Source organism: Protopterus annectens, chromosome 6.part1 (genome assembly GCF_019279795.1).
Source record: "Protopterus annectens isolate FY-2018-M chromosome 6.part1, PAN1.0, whole genome shotgun sequence".
Taxonomy (NCBI): Eukaryota; Metazoa; Chordata; order Ceratodontiformes; family Protopteridae; genus Protopterus; species Protopterus annectens.
In genome coordinates, this window is record NC_056738.1 from 343,414,528 (window position 1) to 343,434,002 (window position 19,475).

The 19,475-nt window shown below is 42.7% G+C and overlaps 1 protein-coding gene across 1 annotated transcript in view; it reads right to left on the minus strand.

Moving 5' to 3' along the window:
* LOC122805289 (neutral alpha-glucosidase AB-like) overlaps positions 1-19,475 on the minus strand; it is a 270,885-nt gene that overhangs the window by 80,720 nt on the left and 170,690 nt on the right. The gene's annotated exons all lie outside the window — the stretch shown is intronic.

The window sequence follows — 19,475 nt, forward strand, 5'->3', positions numbered from 1 at the left end:
AACCGGCGACTGGCCTAGAAGAGGCTTCATCATCAGTTTTGGGCCTCGGATGCCTGTCCTTGTCTTTGCATTTTTTGTGTAACCCGATCGTCGGTTGTTCCGACGACATGGTGTAATTGAATTTTCTGTCAAAATAATGTTGGGCAAAATCAAACAGACGTTTAATAGTGCGCTTGTTAAACCTAGTACAAAACTGACAACCTGTGACGTTGTGGTCTGGGCCTAGGCATGGGATACAATAGGAATGGAAATCCTTATGAGGTATTTGCTTCCCACAAGAAATACAATTATTAACTTTTACTGACATCGGTCTGAGGCAAGAAGAAGTTTCCCGAATGGAGTACTTAGCTTTGTAGAAGACTTAGGTTCTGGATTCGGAATTAAAATCTCAGGAGTCGGCCGACCGGCACTTGCGAACTGCTTTTGCTTCGGGCACTGTGCGGCACGAAAGACGGAAGAAAATGGCATCTGCTGCATCTTGTATAACCCTGGCGCACTGACTTCCGGGAAGAAGCGACAGCAACCGACGCTGGACCAAGACTTTGGAACTCGGGCCGACTGCAGGACCGCCTGACGGCAGGATAACCCAAGTGTAATGACTGCAGCCATGTAACACGATGAACATCTGGGAAAAGCCGATAGAACAACAGTCCTATATAAAATGTAAAGCAACATTAAAAGGCATAAAATACATAAGTAGCCGTACCATATAAAAATGCCGATATATATTAAAATATATATTTAAAATGATTTAAAAAAAAAAAAAAAAAGGAGTATATTTAGTGGATAAAAAAATATCCTAATGTCGATCAAGTGCCTGTAATTTTATGTTGTATAGGACTGTAATCTATTTATCTGTATGTGTTTTAGGGTCCTTCTGTATAAACATTAGATATATATCATGAGTGCATTTATGTGCTGCCACTAACATTTTAATACCAGATTAATAGGAGGAAATGAAGTCATCATTAGCATATATTTAAAATGAAGTTTTGCAGGTTACATTTTATCTGATGAAGTCTCAACTCAAATCAGAGACAAAAGCACTTATTTGTTTTTAATAATAAAGATTTTGTTGATCTAAGGAGAATAGTACGTGTGCTGCTTGGCTCTGCATTTTCCTGCATTTGGGAGATCTCAAAGTAGGGGAGACTGGTGGAATTTTGATGGACCGGCTCCAAGACACGGTTTCTTTTGGTTCCGAAGACCTTGGAGCCGAAGAACCAGGTTTGCCTATAACAATCTCCATCAGTTCCGAAGCCTGTGGAGCAGAGGAGATTGATGGCTGAGAAATTTTTCAGGAGGGTCTGACTGAGCCGAAGAGACAGGAGATGGCCTTTTGGTTGGTTTGCCCCTCTTAGAAGACAAAGGAGAAGAAGCACTCGGTACAACTTTCTCAAAGGTCGGTTTCAAGAGTCCTTTGACAATCAATTTATTTTTCCTCTCCTGCAACACTCTGGCGCTAAAGGAGTGGCAGAAAGTGCAATTTTCCTGGAGATGGATAGCTCCTAAACAATAAATGCAAATGCTATGTCCATCTGTAACAGACATTTTTTGAGCACATTTTTGACATTTCTTAAAGCCCGAAGACTTATGTTCTTTCTTCCAAGTCTCTTTGGACATGTTAGGGAAGAAAAAAGTCCTATAACAATTATAAACACTGAGAAAACGTCACAGAATAATCACTTCTAGAAAAAGTACTAACACGATAATTTAACACACACAGCGCATCTAGTGAAAATAAATGGAAATGGCTTTGCTCTAACTAAAACAAGCACTAAGACCTCTAATTTAAATGGACATAGTAAGCTATAATAAAAGAACAATCAGAATACACTAATACTACTAGTCCTCTAACTAAAATGGGCAATTAGCTCTCTGGCTTAAACGAGCTATGAACCAAGTAAGTAATTAAGTAACTAAAAATAGACACACAAGCTAATAAGTAACTTTAAGAGCACCACTATAGTAAGAAAAACTACGGGATACACAGAACAGGACTGCGAAAAACAATGGTCAAGAAGTAGGACGCAACAGCGGAAAAAAGAGCTAAACACTAAAGCTAAGCTTTAAAAAGGGCACAGTACTCAGTAAACTAATCTCTAATTTCTAATTAGTTTTAAATTCTAAAAGGCAAAAGACAAAAAACTTAGCCACGGCCAAGAAAAGAACATCCAACCTCAGAGACAGGCAAGAGATCTGGGAATTACACCACTGCATCATGGGATACCTAATCTTGCCATGAGCCAAGCTTGAGACTTCCAACTGGTGTATTTGGCAGAGTCGGAGCAGAGGATTGGCTCCAAACCCATCCAAGCAAGAATGGAGGTAAGATGGGACAACATAAGATCCTTTAATTTGCGTTTTGATGGAATTTTCATGTTAGCAATTCTGACCTCATGGCATTGCCTAAAAAGGCACTATGGGGGAGGCAAGAGCCTTTGCCAGTAGCCCAAGGCAGACAGATGCAGGTCATCTCTGCAAAGCATTGTGGTCTGTCAATCATGTCTTCACAGGCTGTCACGTACTGGGGATCCCCTTGGAATGACACCAGAAACTTAAGACAATTGTTAAAGTCAATCATTTATTTGTACTGAGGCATCATTCTGGGTGATAGTAGAATGCTACTTAAGGCTAGGAACAATACCTGCCAGAGACACACACAGCACGCTCGCTCATGTCTCTCTTAATATAGTCCAGGGAGGTACGTCTCAAGTCATTCACACCAACATGGACTGACAGAATCATAACAGTACTTGTTGTTGACAGACTTGAGTGCATGGGTGATATGGTGGATTCTGGCACCTAACAAACAACTAACCATGACTTTCTCCTTATCCAGCCTGGTGAGGGGCACATCTGTGTCTCTCACAATAGTCTCCCCTATGACTAATATGTTGGGTTTATGTTTAGGCCTTAGTGGCTGTGAGACACAGGTGTGTGGACTGTGTGCTGTGCAGCAGTGGAGTTAAGAGTGGGTTTTTGCCTCTGAGGTCTCTCTTATTTTGCTATGTGTTCGCTGAGGGCCTCCGCACATGTGGGTGGTGTTTGAGTTGACAACCTTCTCAGTGCCAGATATATTGGCTTGTGAGGGAGAGAGCAGAGACTCTAGGTTCTTAATGTAACTGCATCTCTCACAAATTGTGTTCTAAGGTGGAAGTAGTAGAGGGCAGTCTGTGTACATGAGGCAGTTGCTACACTTTCTTAGGATGCCCACATCAACCAGACTGGCAGGAGAAACTGTAGGAAATTGTCCATCCATATTTGTCAGAATCTGAGGGAGAGAGGACAGAGAGAGCTAAGAGGGTAAAGGGTGGAAGGTCTAATAAGAGTACTATTACGTGATCACACAAGTGCTACTAGGGAAATATTTGCAGCTGGAATACCCTGCAATGGGTTAAAAACAGTGCAGCTGCAGTGCGTGACGTGCAAACAAACCCAAACCAGCTCAAAAGAGGGATTTAAATACCACAAAAAAATAGAAGATTCTAGTAACACTCTGCTAGACCCTGCTTTACCAATCAGCTTGTGCCAGAGAAGGCCCAGGGAGCCCTGCTACTCTCACTAGCAGAGAAGACAGGGCCCTACCAACACAAGATGGCTGCCAGAAATACAAAAAGCAAACGCAAGATGGCTTCCAGAAATATAGAAGGCAAAAACAAACTGCTCTGAATGCAGCAAACCTGTATTCAGACTATGCTACTCAATTTAACAGTTAAGAACACATAAAAACTCAAAAAAGCACCAATTAACCACTTAGATAAAAAAACAGAACTCACAGTATGAAAAAATACAGTTAAACAGTAATGAACTGCAGTAAAATGCAGTTAAACAGTAAAGAATTACAGTGAATAGCAATAATACAGTTAAACAGTAATGAAATGCAGTTAATCAGTAAATTGCTTTACAACAGTGCAAATGTGATAAATTAGCTCACAATCACAACAGTAAAAAACAGCTCAAATAAAGCAGCTGTTCAGTAGAATACTATCAATTTAATCAGGCTACCAACAAACAGTAACAAATCTGGCAAACTAAATGCCATTGAACACCTAAGCACAAGCAGCAAAATGAAGCAGGAAGAGGCACATTTTTTTTTTTTTAAGTAGAAAGTGAGGAGACAGAAGATAATTCAAGGTTAAGAAGCTAAAGGGGTGGGCCTTCACAACTCATCTCACTGTACACAGTAGAATGAGCTGATGTAATGTGACTGGGAGGAGTGTCCAATGTCAAATTTATAGTAGAGATGGGCAACTCAAAAGCCACCAAGCTTTAAGACCACTTAACCAGTTTAGAGAGAAATTAAAGGTAATTTAGTACAAAACAAACAAGAACTGCAATATGAAGTGAGAAAAGCAGGTTTATTGTATATTTAGACAGAAATATAAGCAAGATAAATTGATAAGATTAAGGAAGTAAGAGAAAGGAGAGTAAGGAGAAGCAAGGTATGAATAGGTTATTTGTTCACATTTAGGGACAATTTTGTCCTGGTGTTGAGCAAGAACAGAGCCAGATTATAGCTACGGAGTTTTTTCAGAATGGCTTCGAAGTATGGGACGGTACTGACCTGACGGATACAGATGAGGAATGCTGGGCCTTAGCAACATGGCAAGAATATAGAATGACCAGCAGATCTAATAGGTTTGTGGACAGAAAGGAGTTTTTGCTCAATGGACCACAATAGTAGACTGGGAACATAGTTGTGTAGAATTTTATTTAGTTCTGGCTGGACAAGCAGATGGATTCTGGGTTATTTTATAGATGGTTAAGTTGTGTATATGTTAGTTGATGGGGTAATTCTAACCAATATAAGCTTTTCAGTGCTATACAGTGGTAACTTCTGAAAGCCAGAGGTCCAAGTGTAGACAGGTCAAGAGTAATCTGGGATAATTTCCTATACTACAAACTACACTACTTCATTTTACAAAGGGTGTCACCAAAACACAACTCCTCAGGATATTGCTGGGGGAGAGGGACTTTTCTTTTCTTTTTTTCAAGATGACAGGAGGGACAGAGTCCCTTTCTCTTTTCCCAGGGAAGGTTCCTCGCACAGGTTTTTTTTTTTTCTAGATTGGGTTGCATTGGCTTCCTGTGGATAGGCCTGGTTAAAGGTGGCAGGGGGTTCCAGATAACTTTTGCTAATGCAAAACTAAATGCCTTTTAGTCTTGGAGGGTTGATGAAAAAAGCCTCACGTTATACCGGCAGATTACCCAAATGTAATGACTGCAACAGTGAAACACGAAGAACATGTGCCTCACCTGAGTTGGTGACCTTAACACAAAAATGGGAGTGTGCGACATGGAGAGGTCTTCGCCCCCACCACAGCCTTCTCTTCCAAGTGTTTTACCGTTCACTTCTTCAGGACAATAGCCTGGGAACTTGCAAATGGTACCTTATGTGAAGGACAAGAACTACTGGACTCTAAATAGCATTTAAGGGATTCAGCCCTACACTTAATGATCTTGTTAAATCTAGTAGAAAAAGGGCAGTTTAGCAAGTCATGCTCTAGTCTTACAGGTTCATAGGTTCATACTAGGCTATCTGCCCTAGGGCATTTATAAGCCTAGCCAGAGTGTGTTTGGCTTTCACCACCCATTTTAAATTAATTTTGCTATGCCCTTTTTTGAGGTTAGTATACTGTGCCTCTGTCTAACAGTGACACAGAAGTGATACCCGGGGTAAATCTACGATCCCCCATCCACTCATCAAGATTCCTCTTCAAGAGAGTCAATGAGGGACTCTGCCTAACCTGGACTGGGATTTTATTCCAGAGTGAAGGGAGCCTCTGGGTTATGAATCTGTCCCTCCAGCATGTCCTATTTACTTCAGTGCTGAGGTTCAAGTCTCTCGAGCGCGTAGCTCGATGTGATTGGGATTTTCTGAGGTGCAGCATGTCCATTAATTCCGGGTTGGACATGGCTTTATACGTCAGGCACAGATCTCTGAGCAGGCGGTATGCCACTGAGTAGAGCTGGAGTTTCTTTAACCGGGCAGCATATGGCATCTGTTTGAGCCCTTTGATCCTCTTGGTGAGGTACTTTTGGGGTCTTTCTAGTTGCTGCAGGTGTCTGGTAAGGTACATCCCAAAAGGGGCATTGTACTCAATTATGGGCCTGATGAGGGATGAGTAAAGAGGCACGATGACCTCCCCTGATCTAGATGTGAATCCCTTCATGATTAGGTGGGCTATATAAAATGTTTTTCTAACCACTTTGGCCACGTGGTTGTCAAATGAGAGATTGTTATCAACTTGGGTCCCCAGGTCCCTAATTACTTCTTCCAGATTTAATGGATTACCACTTATGTGGTAATTTGTGGGCACTTTGTTTTTGCCTAGGGGATGACTATACACTTTTTGGTGTTTAGCTTGAGGCCATGGCTCTGGCACCAGTTGTCTGTTTCTATGAGGCCCTTTTGGAGGATGCTTGTGTCGGCTGGAGAGTCGATTATGGCGCCCAGTTTGCAGTCATCTGCGAACTTGGTCAGCCACAGTCCTTCCGTGTTGGCCTGTACCGCTGAGAAATATATACCGAACAAGAGAGGTCCCAGGACTGAACCTTGTGGGACGCCACTTGTAACTGGTTTGGAGTCTGACATGGCTCCAGCAATTCTAACCATGTGGGTTCTGTCCTTGATCCAGTTTGCAACCCATCTAGTGACATAGGGGTTTATATTTAAGCTGGTGAGCTTATCTACAATGCCCGAGTGGGGTATTGTATCGAAGGCTTTTGCGAGGTCCAGGTAGGCTGTGTGGACCACCTTCCCCTCGTCAATGGCCTTGGTGACTGTTTCAAAGAAATCGACCAGGTTTAAGAGGCAGGATCTGCCCTTAAAGCCAAACTGGGTAGGATCCAGTGTCTGTAGGTCGCCAATATCTTTATTTATAAGGTCCATGATGATCCTTTCCATAGCTTTGCAGACCAAGATAGTCAGGCTTATGGGGCGATAGTTTCCAGGATCCGTTGAGGCACCACACCTTTGTGGAGAGGGACCACCGTTGCTGTACACCACTCTTTGGGTACATATCCTGTAGTAAGGCTGAGACTGAACAGTAGTTTTATGTTTGGGCTTAGCTCTTCTTGGAGTTCATGTAGGACGCAGCCCGGGACACCGTCTGGTCCCACTGATGCGGTGTTTTTTGCTTTGGAGAGGGCGGCTCTTACCTGAGCATCTGAGAGGTCAGGGGGGAAGCACTCTGCTGGGATAGATATTTGCCCTTTTGGTGGGGAGGGGGGGGAGTTTGTGCTGAACCTGTCAGCTAGGATGTTGGCAATGTCTGTGGGTTCGGTGTATTTTTTGTCATTTTGGACTAATTCTGAGCATATCTGGGAATTCCCACCCAGGTTCCTAAGATAACTAAAGAAAGCCTTGTGATTATCCTTAGTGTCCTGTGCAATTTTTCTCTCGAAGCTGGCCTTAGACGATTTTATGAGTGCCCGTAGTTTTTTGTTAATACTGATCAGAGATGCCTTCCCTTTTTGGGATTTTGCTCCATCATGTAGTAGCTTCCTCCTTCTATTGTATAGTTTGTTTATGGCTGGGGTCGACCAGACAGGACGTCTGCCTTTGGAGGATTGGGTCTTGGTTTTATTTGGTTTTATTGATCCATGCATTCCTGAAGGTGTTCATAGAATGCGTTTATAAAGGATTCTGCGGTCTGGGCAGATTTTCCACAGGCCCGGGGGCTTTGAAGGATTCCACCTCAGTTTTGAGGAGTGTGAAATTTGCTTTAGAGAAGTTTTTCACTGTGGTTTTCTGGGCAGGGGGTGGGGTCAGGATGTGAATATCCAGTGAGATTAGTTTATGGTCTGATCTTACCAGTGAGGGATACACTTCTGGTCTGGAGCATAGAGTCCCCATGTTGGTGATGATCAGGTCCAGTATGTTTTCCCGCCTTGTGGGAGTGGTAACAAGTTGTTCCATAGCATTTGAGTTTATGAATTCTAGGAACCTTTGGGCTAGGGTGTTGGAGCTAGAGTAATGCTCCCAGTCTATGTTTGGGTAGTTGAAGTCGCCCAATATAATGGTGTTTGGAGAGACCTTCATATTTTCCAGTGTTCTCAGGAAGGCCGAGTGGAGTTCCTGGGTTTGGGAGGGTGGTCTGTAGCAGGCTATAAACTGGAAGGCAGTTTTACCCACTGTTAGTTGCACATGGATAGTCTCTGATGCTTCGTGCTGTGCCACCAACCTGGAGGTGTGGGTATCTTTGACGAATATTGATACTCCCCCTCCTTTTGTGGTTCGGTCCAAGTTTTGGGGTCGAAAAGCATGGTATGAGATATAACCTGTTAGTGCTGGGGTGCTCTCGGAAGCCTTGAACCAGGTTTCTGTTACTGCACAGATATCGAAGTTCTCCATGCTAAGGAGAGTTTTGAGTGCGTGCATCTTGAGGTTTAGACTTCTGGCATTGAGTAGCATTACTCAGTTTCTTATCCCTTGTGATACCTATGGAGGTGGGTTTGTCTTTTGAGCATTGCCTAAAAAAGGCACTATGGGGGTAGCAAGAGTCTTTGCCAATATCCGAAAGCCCAGGGGTGATAGGTGCAAGCCGTCCCTAGCGAAGCATCGTGGCTTGTCGAGCATGTCATCCCAGGCTGACAGGCATTGGATCCCCTTTGAATGACACCAATACTTAAGCCAATTGTTGAAATTGATCATTTTGTCTTCATATTGTGGCATCATTCTTGGTGAGGGTAAGATGCTACTCAAGGTCAGAGTCATACTGGCCTGGGCTACATGCTCAGAGAGCTCCTCTATGTCTCTTTTCATGTAGTCCAGGGAGGTACGTCTCCGGTCATTCACACCAGCATGGACAATGACTGAGTCATATTTGTACTTGCCTTGGAGTGACCGGAGTGCTTGTGTTATGTGGCGGATCCTAGCGCCCGACAGGCAGCTCACCATGACCACCTCCTTGTTCAGCCTGGTGAGCGGGACGTCAGTGTGCCTGACGATAGAGTCACCTATTACAAGTGTATCGGGTGTGTTGTTTAGCCTTAAGGGCTGTGACTGTTCGGCACACTGGCTTTGTGAGCTATGTGTTGCACGTGTTTTGTTTTGGGGTAGCGGTTGCTTGGGTGTCTGCTTTGGAGGTCTCTGCTGCTTAGGCAGATTTTATTTAGAGCCTCCGAGTATGTTTTTGTGTGTTTATGTGTTTGGTTTGCTGTCGTGGTAGGTCTATGTGAGACTGGAATTGTAGTGAGTGTGGTTTCCTTTTCCTCCTGACTGGTTACGCCAGTACTGAGTTGAGAGAGCTTAGCCTCCAGTTTGGCTATATGGTTGCATCTCTCACATGTGTTGGAATTTGTTAGGAGGAGGAGAGGGTTGTCTGTGTACATGAGGCAGTTGTAACATTGCCTCAAGATTCCCAGATTCACCAGCTCAACCGGAGAGGAGATTGACAACTGACCTTTGGACATGCTAGAATAGTATTGGGAATTCCTTTATAATTGAAAAAAAAGGGCCAATGGGGAGCAAGGTACTCAAGGGGAGTTTGTGAGGGTGTAGTGCTTTTAATTTTTTAGTGCTGACCTATATAATTGCTTTAGTGAGTAAGTGCCAGGTAACTTAAATGCAATGTGCTACAGGTAACTTAAATGCAAAAACGACAAACATGAAGAACAAACAGGAATAAGTCTTTGCGAGGAATAAGTTTCCCACATGACAAAAGTACAGTTGTGTACACTTACCATAAATGTAGATGTTCGAGTGTATTCACTGTTGCAGTCATTACATTTGGGTAATCTGCTAGCATGTTGCCCTTAGTCGGCCTGAATTCCAAAGTCTTAGGTCCTGCGTTGGTTGCTGTCTCCTCTTCCATGACATCAGGTCGTCAGGGGTATAAAACATGCAGCCGACGCCATTTTCTTTAGTTTTTCTTCCCCCTGATGTCAGGTGCTCCCAAAACGGTAGCAAAAAAAATTATACATATGCACACACACACACACACACACACACACACACACACACACACACACACACACACACACACACACACATACACACATCAATATAAACTTTACCTTTATCTATAAGCAAATACACCACATAGGTTGTAGAAGATAGAGAAGGAAAGATAAACTCCAGAATGACAGGGGGATGGCGGGAGGGTAACCTGGACTGCAACAGTGAATACACTCAAACATCTACATTTATGGTAAGTGTACACAACTGCACTATGTTCTTCGTGTTTCACTGTTGCAGTCATTACATTTGGGTATAATCCCAAAGCTATGTTTGGGGTCTGGAGCTAAACAACCTTAGGAGCGGCTATAAGGCCCTGCAGAACTGCAGTGGCAAAGCCTGCTCTGGATTTACAGTAAAGAGGCAAATGCTAATGCTTTGTAAAGGTGTGAGCAGCCTCTAGAATGTCTTTGGTTGGTACTCACCTTAGAAAGACTGCTGAAGTAGCCGCAGCTCTGGTGGAATGAGACCTAATGCCCTTGGGCACAGTTTACCATGGTGTAAGTAGCAGAAACGGATGCAGTGGCTTATCCACTTTGAAATTGTCTGCTTTGAAATAGCCTTGCCCTCTGCTCCTGCAGCATATGTTACTAGTAATTGCTCAGTTTTTCTTACAGCTTTAGTCCTGCTTAAGTAGAATCTTAGTTGTCTGTGTACGTCCAAGGAATGCAGAATTCTCTCCCCCTTGTTCTGTGGATTTGGATAAAAGGTTGGCAGATGAATTGTTTGGTTAAGAGCCACACTGGAAACCACCTTAGGCATAAAAGTAGGATTTGTCTTCAGGGATACCCTGTCTGGGTAAAATATGATAAAAGGCTCTATAGCCATGACGGCCTGTAGCTCTGAAATTCTTCTTGCTGAAGTAATTGCTAGAAGCAGAGCTGTTTTCCATGATAAGAACTTTATATCAGCGGTAGCAGCTGGTTCAAATGGAGGCAGGGTGAGCTTTTCCAACACATAATTGAGGTCCCATGCAGGCAATGGTGATCTTCTAGGAGGCCTTAAATTTTTGGCTCCTCTAAGATACTGCTTTGGTAAAGAATGAGAAAAGATTGGTGGCTCTGTATTGTAATGAGCCGAAATGGCAGAGGCATGGATTTTAATTGATGAGAAAGATAGGCCTTTGTCAAGCATCTCAGTTAAGTATTGCAATATCTGAGGAATATTTGGTTCTGCTGTATCAGTTCCTTGTGCTTGATTCCAAGCACAGAATCTCTTCCATTTGTCAGCATAAGATTTTCTAGTACTAGGCCTTCTGGCTTCCAAAATGACATCCATCACAGCTTTACTGAGAGGTGTTTGTATGACTACATGATCAGCCATGCTGCCAGGTTCAGAGTCTGTAGTTGATTGTGCAGGATTTGGATTGTTTTGCTGGGACAGTAGTTGTGGTCTTTGAGGCAAGGTTCAAGCTGGGTATTGAGACAAGTTCCTTAGGAGTGGGTACCAGTATTGGCGGGGCCAGTCCGGGGCAATTAGTATCATCTTTGGTTTCTCTTGTCTGACTTTTAGGAGGACCTTGGGGAGAAGAGGCAGAGGAGGAAAGGCGTAAACTGATAGGTTTTTCCAACTAAAGGATAGAGCGTCTACTTTCCATGCTTGTCTGTGATAAGTCCTTGTTCAGAATTTTTTCAATTGATAATTTTGAGGAGAGGCAAATAGATCTATGTCTGGGCTCCCCATTTCTCTGTTATGCTGAAGACTTGTGGATTTAGTTTCCACTCGTGAGGGTCCATAAGGTTTCTGCTTAAATCGTCTGCCAGTGTGTTTTGTTTTCCTGGCAGGAATTGAGCTTGAAGATGTATTTGGTAGGTCAAAGCTGTGTTCCACAGTGTCATGGCTAATCTGCAGAAGAGGTATGTGTGTGTGCCCCCTTGCATGTTTATATACCACATGACTGTGGTGCTGTCCGTCTTTATCAGTAGTTGTCCTGGATGAAATAAGTCCTTTGAGGCTGTTAGGGCATTTTGAACAGCTAGCATCTCTTTCTGGTTGATATGCAGATGCATTTGTTTTGGTGACCATATGCCCTGAATGCATCTTCCTGCTATGTGGGTCACCCAGGCATAATCTGATGAGTCTGTTGTCATGGGTTGGCTGGCAGGGGGTAGAGTGAATGGCCGTCTATGTTTTGGTGACATGCCTTTGCCCACCACAGAAACTCCTGTTGCAGGCAGGGAATGAGAGGAATCATTGTTTCCAGACTGTGAGAATACTGACTCCATAAACTTTTTAGGTACCATTGAAGTTTCCTCATATGCAGTCTTGCATATGGAATCAATAGTATGCAGGATGCCATGAAGCCCAGAGCCTGCAGAATTTGTCTTGCAGAAGACTGGGTTTTTGTTGCCATCAGTTTGAAGTAAGTAGTCAGTTGCCTTTGTTTGTCTGGCGTGAGGTAAGCCATCTGGGCAGTTGTATTCAAGCATCTTTTGAGAGGGTACCAGTCATGATTTCTTTTAGTTTATTGTGTACCCTAGGCATGTTAGAAGCCTTTTCACAAACTCCAGGTGTCGAAGAAGAATGTCCTTGTTCTCTGCTTGAATGAGAGAGTCGTCAAATTAAGGATATATTTGTATACTTCTTTTGTCTGCAAAATGCAATTACTGGTGTCAGGCACTTTGTAAAGAGCCTGGGCACAGTAGATAAGCCAAAGGGCAGTGCAGAGAATTGGTAATGTATTAAGCTAGCCTTGAATATGAGGCATCTTCTGCACGATTGTCTTATTGGGGCATGCAGGTATGCCTCTTTTAGGTCTAAAGTCACCAGCCAAGCATTCTTGCCCAGCATGGGCAGAAGCTGCTGCAAAGACAGCATTTTGAATTTTGGAATGTCCAGGTATGTGTTCAAAATCGATAAATCCAGTATTGGCCACCAGGCCTTGTCCTTTCTGGGTACCAAGAACAGTCGAGTAAAAACCTTGTCCTTTTTCCTGTTCTGGTACTGTCTGAATGGCCCCCATATACATGAGGGACATAACCTGTTTCTGTGCTTCTGCCCATTGATTTTTTGGCAGATCTGGCCAACCATTTGCCATTGGCAGAGTGTGGAAATGGAATCTGTATCCCTGTGATACGATGTTTAGTACCCACTTGTCCTGGGTTATTAACTGCCAATTTTGAGCAAAAAGTGCTAATTTTCCCCCTATGGGTGCTGCCAAAAGATAAGTGCTTGGTGAAAGCAGAGGGAAGTAATTGGGATTGCTTTCTGTAGGTTTGCGCTTTATCTCCTCCAGATTTGGAGGTGGAAGCGCCCCATTGCTTTGACCTGTATGAATCTTGCGCCTGGTATCTGGAACCCTTAGGGCGTCTGGATTTGCCCCTTTGAGCTCTGACACAGGAAAGGACAGTGTCTCCTGAATCTTGGTGGCTGCACTTGTAAGAAATCTTTAACAGTTTGCATAAACTTAGCTTTGTCTTCCATTTTCTTTAACACTTCTTCTGCCTTAATACCAAACAGAGAATCATGCTGTAAAGGTGCATCTAGCAATTTAGCTTTAACATGATCAGGTAAATTTTGTTCCTTTACCCAGGCATGCCTCCTAATCACAGATCCAGTAACTGCGGCCCTGAAGGAGGCCTCTAAGGAATCAAAACCACATTGCAAAGTATGCTTTCCAACTTGTTCAGCTGCATGCAATAATTCCTGCAATTCTTTATTTTCTGCACATTCTGAAATCAACATCATTTTCTGTTTCAGCAATCCCATAACATGTTGCTGGTACTTAAGCATATGAAATTGACAGTTTAAGGCCCTGATTGCAAAGGTTGCAGATGTATAAAACCTTTTTTTCCCCATCTGTCCAGTGCCCTTGAATCTCTGTCAGAGGGGGCAGGATTTTTTGCTATTGAGGCCTTAACTCCCTTTGGACCCTGTGAAATAGTTTCAGGATCAGCAGCAAGGTTTCTAAATAAAAATTTATGTGAGTCAGGGACCCTCTAATATCTGTCAGGCTTACTGGGAGCTGGAGGTAAGGAGTCAGGGGACAAGCTAGACTCCAAAAACACATCATCCACAATGTCCAAAACAGGGGGAATGGCTAAAGGCCTGTGCTGAGGGAGAAGGAAATCCCTGAGCCTCTTTTTTGATTCTGAAAAATATTGACTCTCCCAGTGAAAATGCTCCCTCAAAGTATGCAAGGTTTCTCCAAATGAATAATCCTCAGGAGGAGATGCAGATGGAATAGACTCCTCAGCATCAGAATCCTCATAGGGAGGTATAGATAATTCCTGATCAGAAGAGGAATCTGAAGAAATGGAAACCTGATCTGAGGATTCATAATCAGTGACTTGCCTAGGCCTCTTATCAGGAGGGGGATGGGTACCCCTGATCAAGGTAATAAGGTCTTCAGCCTTTTTGATCATCTGTTTTTTAGGCATAGAGGCCTGTGCATGTGGCTCATGCATCAGTTTTTTAGTTTTAGAAGTTGCTTTTGTCTTTGGTTTTGCAGCTGTTGTCGGTTTGATATACAAATGTTGAGGTCTGAATACACCCTCAGAAGCCAGTGCCTGCTCAGCGGCTCCAGACCCATCCGAGGGAGATACATCCGTCGGTCCAATACCTTAAGTATCTTGCGGCATGCCGGACTCCACATGGTCATCGGTAGAGGCCTGCGACTCAAAGGTAGTAGGTATCAGGGGCTGCGAAAGCGCCTCCCTGAGTACCAGCGAACCAGTGACTGGCTTAGGAGAAGCTTCATCTGTTTTGGATCTCTACTGCCTTTCTCTGTCCTTTTCTTTGCGTTTTTTATGTACTCCGGTAGTCGGACTGCTATCCGACATTTCTGGGTAGTTAAATCTGTTTCCAAAATACTTTGATGCCAAAATATACAGACGCTTAATAGTGCGTTGGTTAAATCTAGCACAAAACCAACAGCCAGGCACGTTGTGATCACGGCCTAGGCAAGGAATACAGTATAAATGGAAATCCTTATGAGGTATTTGCTTCCCACAAGTAATACAATTATGACATCGGTAAAAAGCAAGAAAAAAAAGTTTCCCCAATGGGGTACTTGGCTTTAGTGAAGACTTCGGTTCTGAATCTCAAACTCAAATATTTCAGTAGTCGGCTGACCGGCACTTGCGAAATGCTTCTGCTTCGGGCAGGGCGTGGCAAGAAAGACTAAAGAAAATGTCATCGGCTGCATGTTTTATACCCCTGATGACCTGACGTCATGGAAGAGGAGACAGCAACCGAAGCAGGACCCAAGACTTTGGAATTCAGGCCGACTGAGGGCAACCTGCCAGCAGATTACCCAAATGTAATGGACTGCAACAGTGAAACACAAAGAACATCAATTCTTAACTTCTTAAACATCCAACACCTAAACACATTTGAAGATAAAAAAGTCCCCTAACTGGATACTTGGCTGAATGCTCTTAATTCAAACTGACGTACATACCGACGATGCTCATAAGCAGCCCTGTGCATCAGACTGACATGGCAAGAAAGAAATGCAAGATGGCACTGGCTGACAACCTTTTTACCACATACTTCCTGATGTCAGACAGCAAGGACTTCTGCCAACAGGGGAATGGTGAAAAACTCTGGTATTTGGGCTGGTCATAGAAGTCCCAAGAGTTAGTACTGCAGCATCAACTACGATTATCTGCTTCCTCCTGCCTTTTCTTCCTACCCTCCCCCAAATCTTCAAACTTCCTGCAAGTGTGACCAAATCAAAGTAATCTTTTATTGATCTTCTCTAGAAATGGGGCTGTTCTGGCTTCTGCTCTAATGCCCTCATTTCTTCTGTCTCTCAGTCTGCATCCTACTGCCTTGTCTTAGGCACTTCATCTACATCACCTCAGGGTTCCTCATCTGCCCTATTTTCATTGCCCAGATCTCAGTACCCTACAGAAGCACTGGTCAGCATCAGCGTTTTGCACCTTACTTCTCAGTTTCTTTGGTATTCCTCTGTCATTCACGATCCTTGACATTTTATGAACTTGGCTGCTGCACCTTTGCTCTCTCATGTTAGTGAATACTATATGTCCATAACATTTGAGTCTTTTATGGGTGTGCTGACTAGCTGTTCCAAAGCATTTGCACTGATAAACTCCAAAAGCCACTGAGCCAACATGTTTGTGTTAGTGCAGGTTTCCCAGTCAATGGTTTTTTTGTCTCTTTCGGCTTTTCCCGGTTAGAGGTCACCACAGCGGAACTCCGGTCCGCTAATGATTGGCAGTAGATTTTTATGTACTGGCTTGCCGGGCCTAACGCACAACCTTCAACAAAGGAACGCCCATTCACACGTCGCTACACAGAAGACGCTCTAACTGAGAATCGAACGGGCAACGTCTAACTGTGAGGTGACAATGCTACCGCAGCACCACCATGATAATTAAAATCACACGTGAATAGGGTGTTAGGCTGTATGGCAAGTGACTCTACTAAGCCCAGGTACGATGTATGATTTTCCTGTTTCACAGTGGGGGACCTATAGCTAGCTATGATGTGGTAAGGGGCTTTTACTGTGAATAGTCTTGAGGTGTACTTATTCTTAATGAAGATGGATACACCTCTTCCTCCTCTGGTTCTTTCAAGCTCAGTTTGTGGTCTGACTGTGTAGAAATCATTGTAGCCCTGCATGGCTGGGGTGCTTTCCGTGCCTATGAACCATGTCTTGGTGACTGCACAGATGTCAGCAGTGCTTCCAGTGAGTGCAGTTTCTAGTTTAGACTCCTAGCATTAAACAGCAGGACCCTGAGTTTATCTACCAAGGATTTTGTTATGCTGGGACATTGGTTATTTTGACACTGCCTAAAAAAAGGCACAATGGGGGTGGCTAATGCCTTTGCCAGTACTTGAAAGCAACCATCTCTGGCAAAGCAGCATGGCCTGTCGACCATATCTTCCCAGGCCGACAGATATTGGATCTCTTTGGACTGACACCAGAAGCTAAGCCAGTTAAAGTCCATCATTTTTTCTTTGTATTGTGGCATCATCTTTGGAGAAAGAAAGCTGCTTAAAGTTAGCCTTACATCTGCCTGTGACACAATGTGAGAGCACAGTCATGTCTCTTCATATAGTCCAGTGTGTACAATGATTTTATTTATTTACATTTATTTACCGGGAATGTCTGACTGGGCCAGAAGCCCATTTTCAGTGGAGGCCCAGAGAGAAAAGCTCCACAGAAATATAAGCAAAATACAGTAATTAGTACAATAGTATACACATACAGTAAGATGGAGAAAACGCAATCTAGTTAGTCTATACAAAGTAACATTTTTAGTAGTATTTAACATCTGACGTACATGGTATGCCAGTTAGAGTTTAGTATCATCCATTAGTTGTAAAACCTCTGTGGTCTCTCTAGTTCTGGCTCGTATTGCTTTAAACAAATGAGGCAAGTGGGTCAGGAATTCAGACAATGGTGCTATTTGAGAGCCATGTCAAGCAAGAAACAATGGGTCTCCTTGAAGTTTTTCATTATTTCTCTTTTATTAGTCGGGTTAAAAATACTGCGCTTCTGGATTTGTAACTGTAACCTTGCATGCAGTTTTATCATTAATAATCCCTTCTTCCACAGCCATATGTATAAAGAAATCAATACATCTTAAACTTAAGTGGGATCCAATACCTTTTTTTTGGTAAATTCTACCATCCTGTAATTGAAATTATATGTCATGGGTGCAATCTGTAGCATTCAATACCACAATGCACCTTTACTAGCTATGGGGACAGTTTTTTTTTAGTTTATTAGCTTTATGGAAAAACAGAAACGGTTTTCTTTCTTTTACTGTTAAGCTGCCTTCCTTCTGGTGAGTCTAGAACCAAAATGTACATTTTTCAATATGGCTTTTCTCAAAAGTAGAAACTGTTTAAAGGTACACAAAAAATAGACTTGCCAAGTCATAACATTCAGTATTATCTTGCTGGCTAACACCCAATTCTTTTCTACAAAAGTTTTAAATTAATTTTCCTACAAAAAGATTTTACATTTTGCATTAGTTGATGTTCAGACAACAAAAATGGAATAAACTGTACAACTTAACAGGTGCAATTTATGGCTATTAAAGCTGTATGAAGCCAAGTTATGCACCAACTGCTCAGAATCAAGAATGGTTTGCTCATTTGTTTGTCCATTAGTTTTTGAAACAAGATCTCTCTCATGCTTGCAACACTCTTGTTAATGCTTAATAAAGGGGTTGAGAATTCCTGTGCTCTCTCTTCGTAGTGGGAGATGACACAATTTCTCAGTTTCAGACGACTGGTGAAATATAGAATGCCCTGCTTCTTTGGCATTTTTTTCTTTTATATGAACAGTTTTTGATACTGAATAATCGGCAGTCTTGTGTGAAGTGATCCACTTTTTTATAACATTGCCAAGAAAATTGTCTGTGTTTTTTATAGTAATGCAGATTTCGCATTTCTCGTAATTCCTTTAGTGATGCCATGTTTTTGTAAAAATTATAAAAATAGAGAGCAGCTTTAGCTTTTAAGACTTTGAAAACTAGAGACAGCATTACTACAATAATTCATAATCCTCTACTGCTGTTTTATCTTCCTGTCATAAAAATTTATTAGAACCCGGACATCAATGAAGCCTGTTGTACTGGTATCCATTTGTTCAGAAACAATCCATCAGGATTACTTATGCTGGGGTTTACAAAAACCCTCAAGCCTCTAGGAGTGATGTCAGCTGCTAAGACTGTGGTGCCAACCACTTGGAATTTTATTTATTTTTTAGAAATATCTGTCAGTTGTTAAAAGACTGCAACTCTATTTTTAAATTGTTACTTAACAGAGTTTTTTTTGTATTCTTCCTGGCAGTCAGGCCAAGCTGCTGATACTTGCAACAGTTATTTATATTTGCTCTCCTCCCAAGTAAATCAGAGTGCACCAGTTCAGATCCAGGTCTCCAGGTGATAGGTCATCCTCAAGAACACTTAGACTTTGCTTTCTTTACCCTCAAAACCATGCCTGCTTTACAGTGAAAGTTTATAAAGATCCAAATTCTGCAAACAGAACATCTTAAGAGATTGAGGCTGAGCATAAGCTCCTAAATCCAGTGTGAATCATCACTACTTGCATTAATGGGAGAAACACATCGAACACGAGGACTACACAATGCAGGAATTTATGTTGAGCGGGTCCTTACAAATTCAAAACCACTACCTTCTGCACAAGGCCTCTACAACAAAGATCCAGGCTTCCTCTGCAGTTTCTTCCAAGCCTTCCCCCATGTCTAATATGTATAGGTAAGTGCGTATCTGGTTGGGGGAGGGTCACAGACAAAGCCATCACCATGTGATCTAGACACGAAGAACAATTACAATAACTATGTCTGTTCAACAGGTGCTTAATCATTCAGGACTACACCAAAGTGAAATAAGTGTGAACTTCAGAAATACAGACAAGCATCTGAACTACGTGGTGAAGCCCTATTCTGCCTCATTTCCCTCAATTAAGCAATAAGAGCATGGTGCTGCAGAGTTTTGTGGCACTGCTGGTTTCACACTGTCATCAGCTTCTACAAAACAATTAAATATGGCAATTAAAAATATATTAG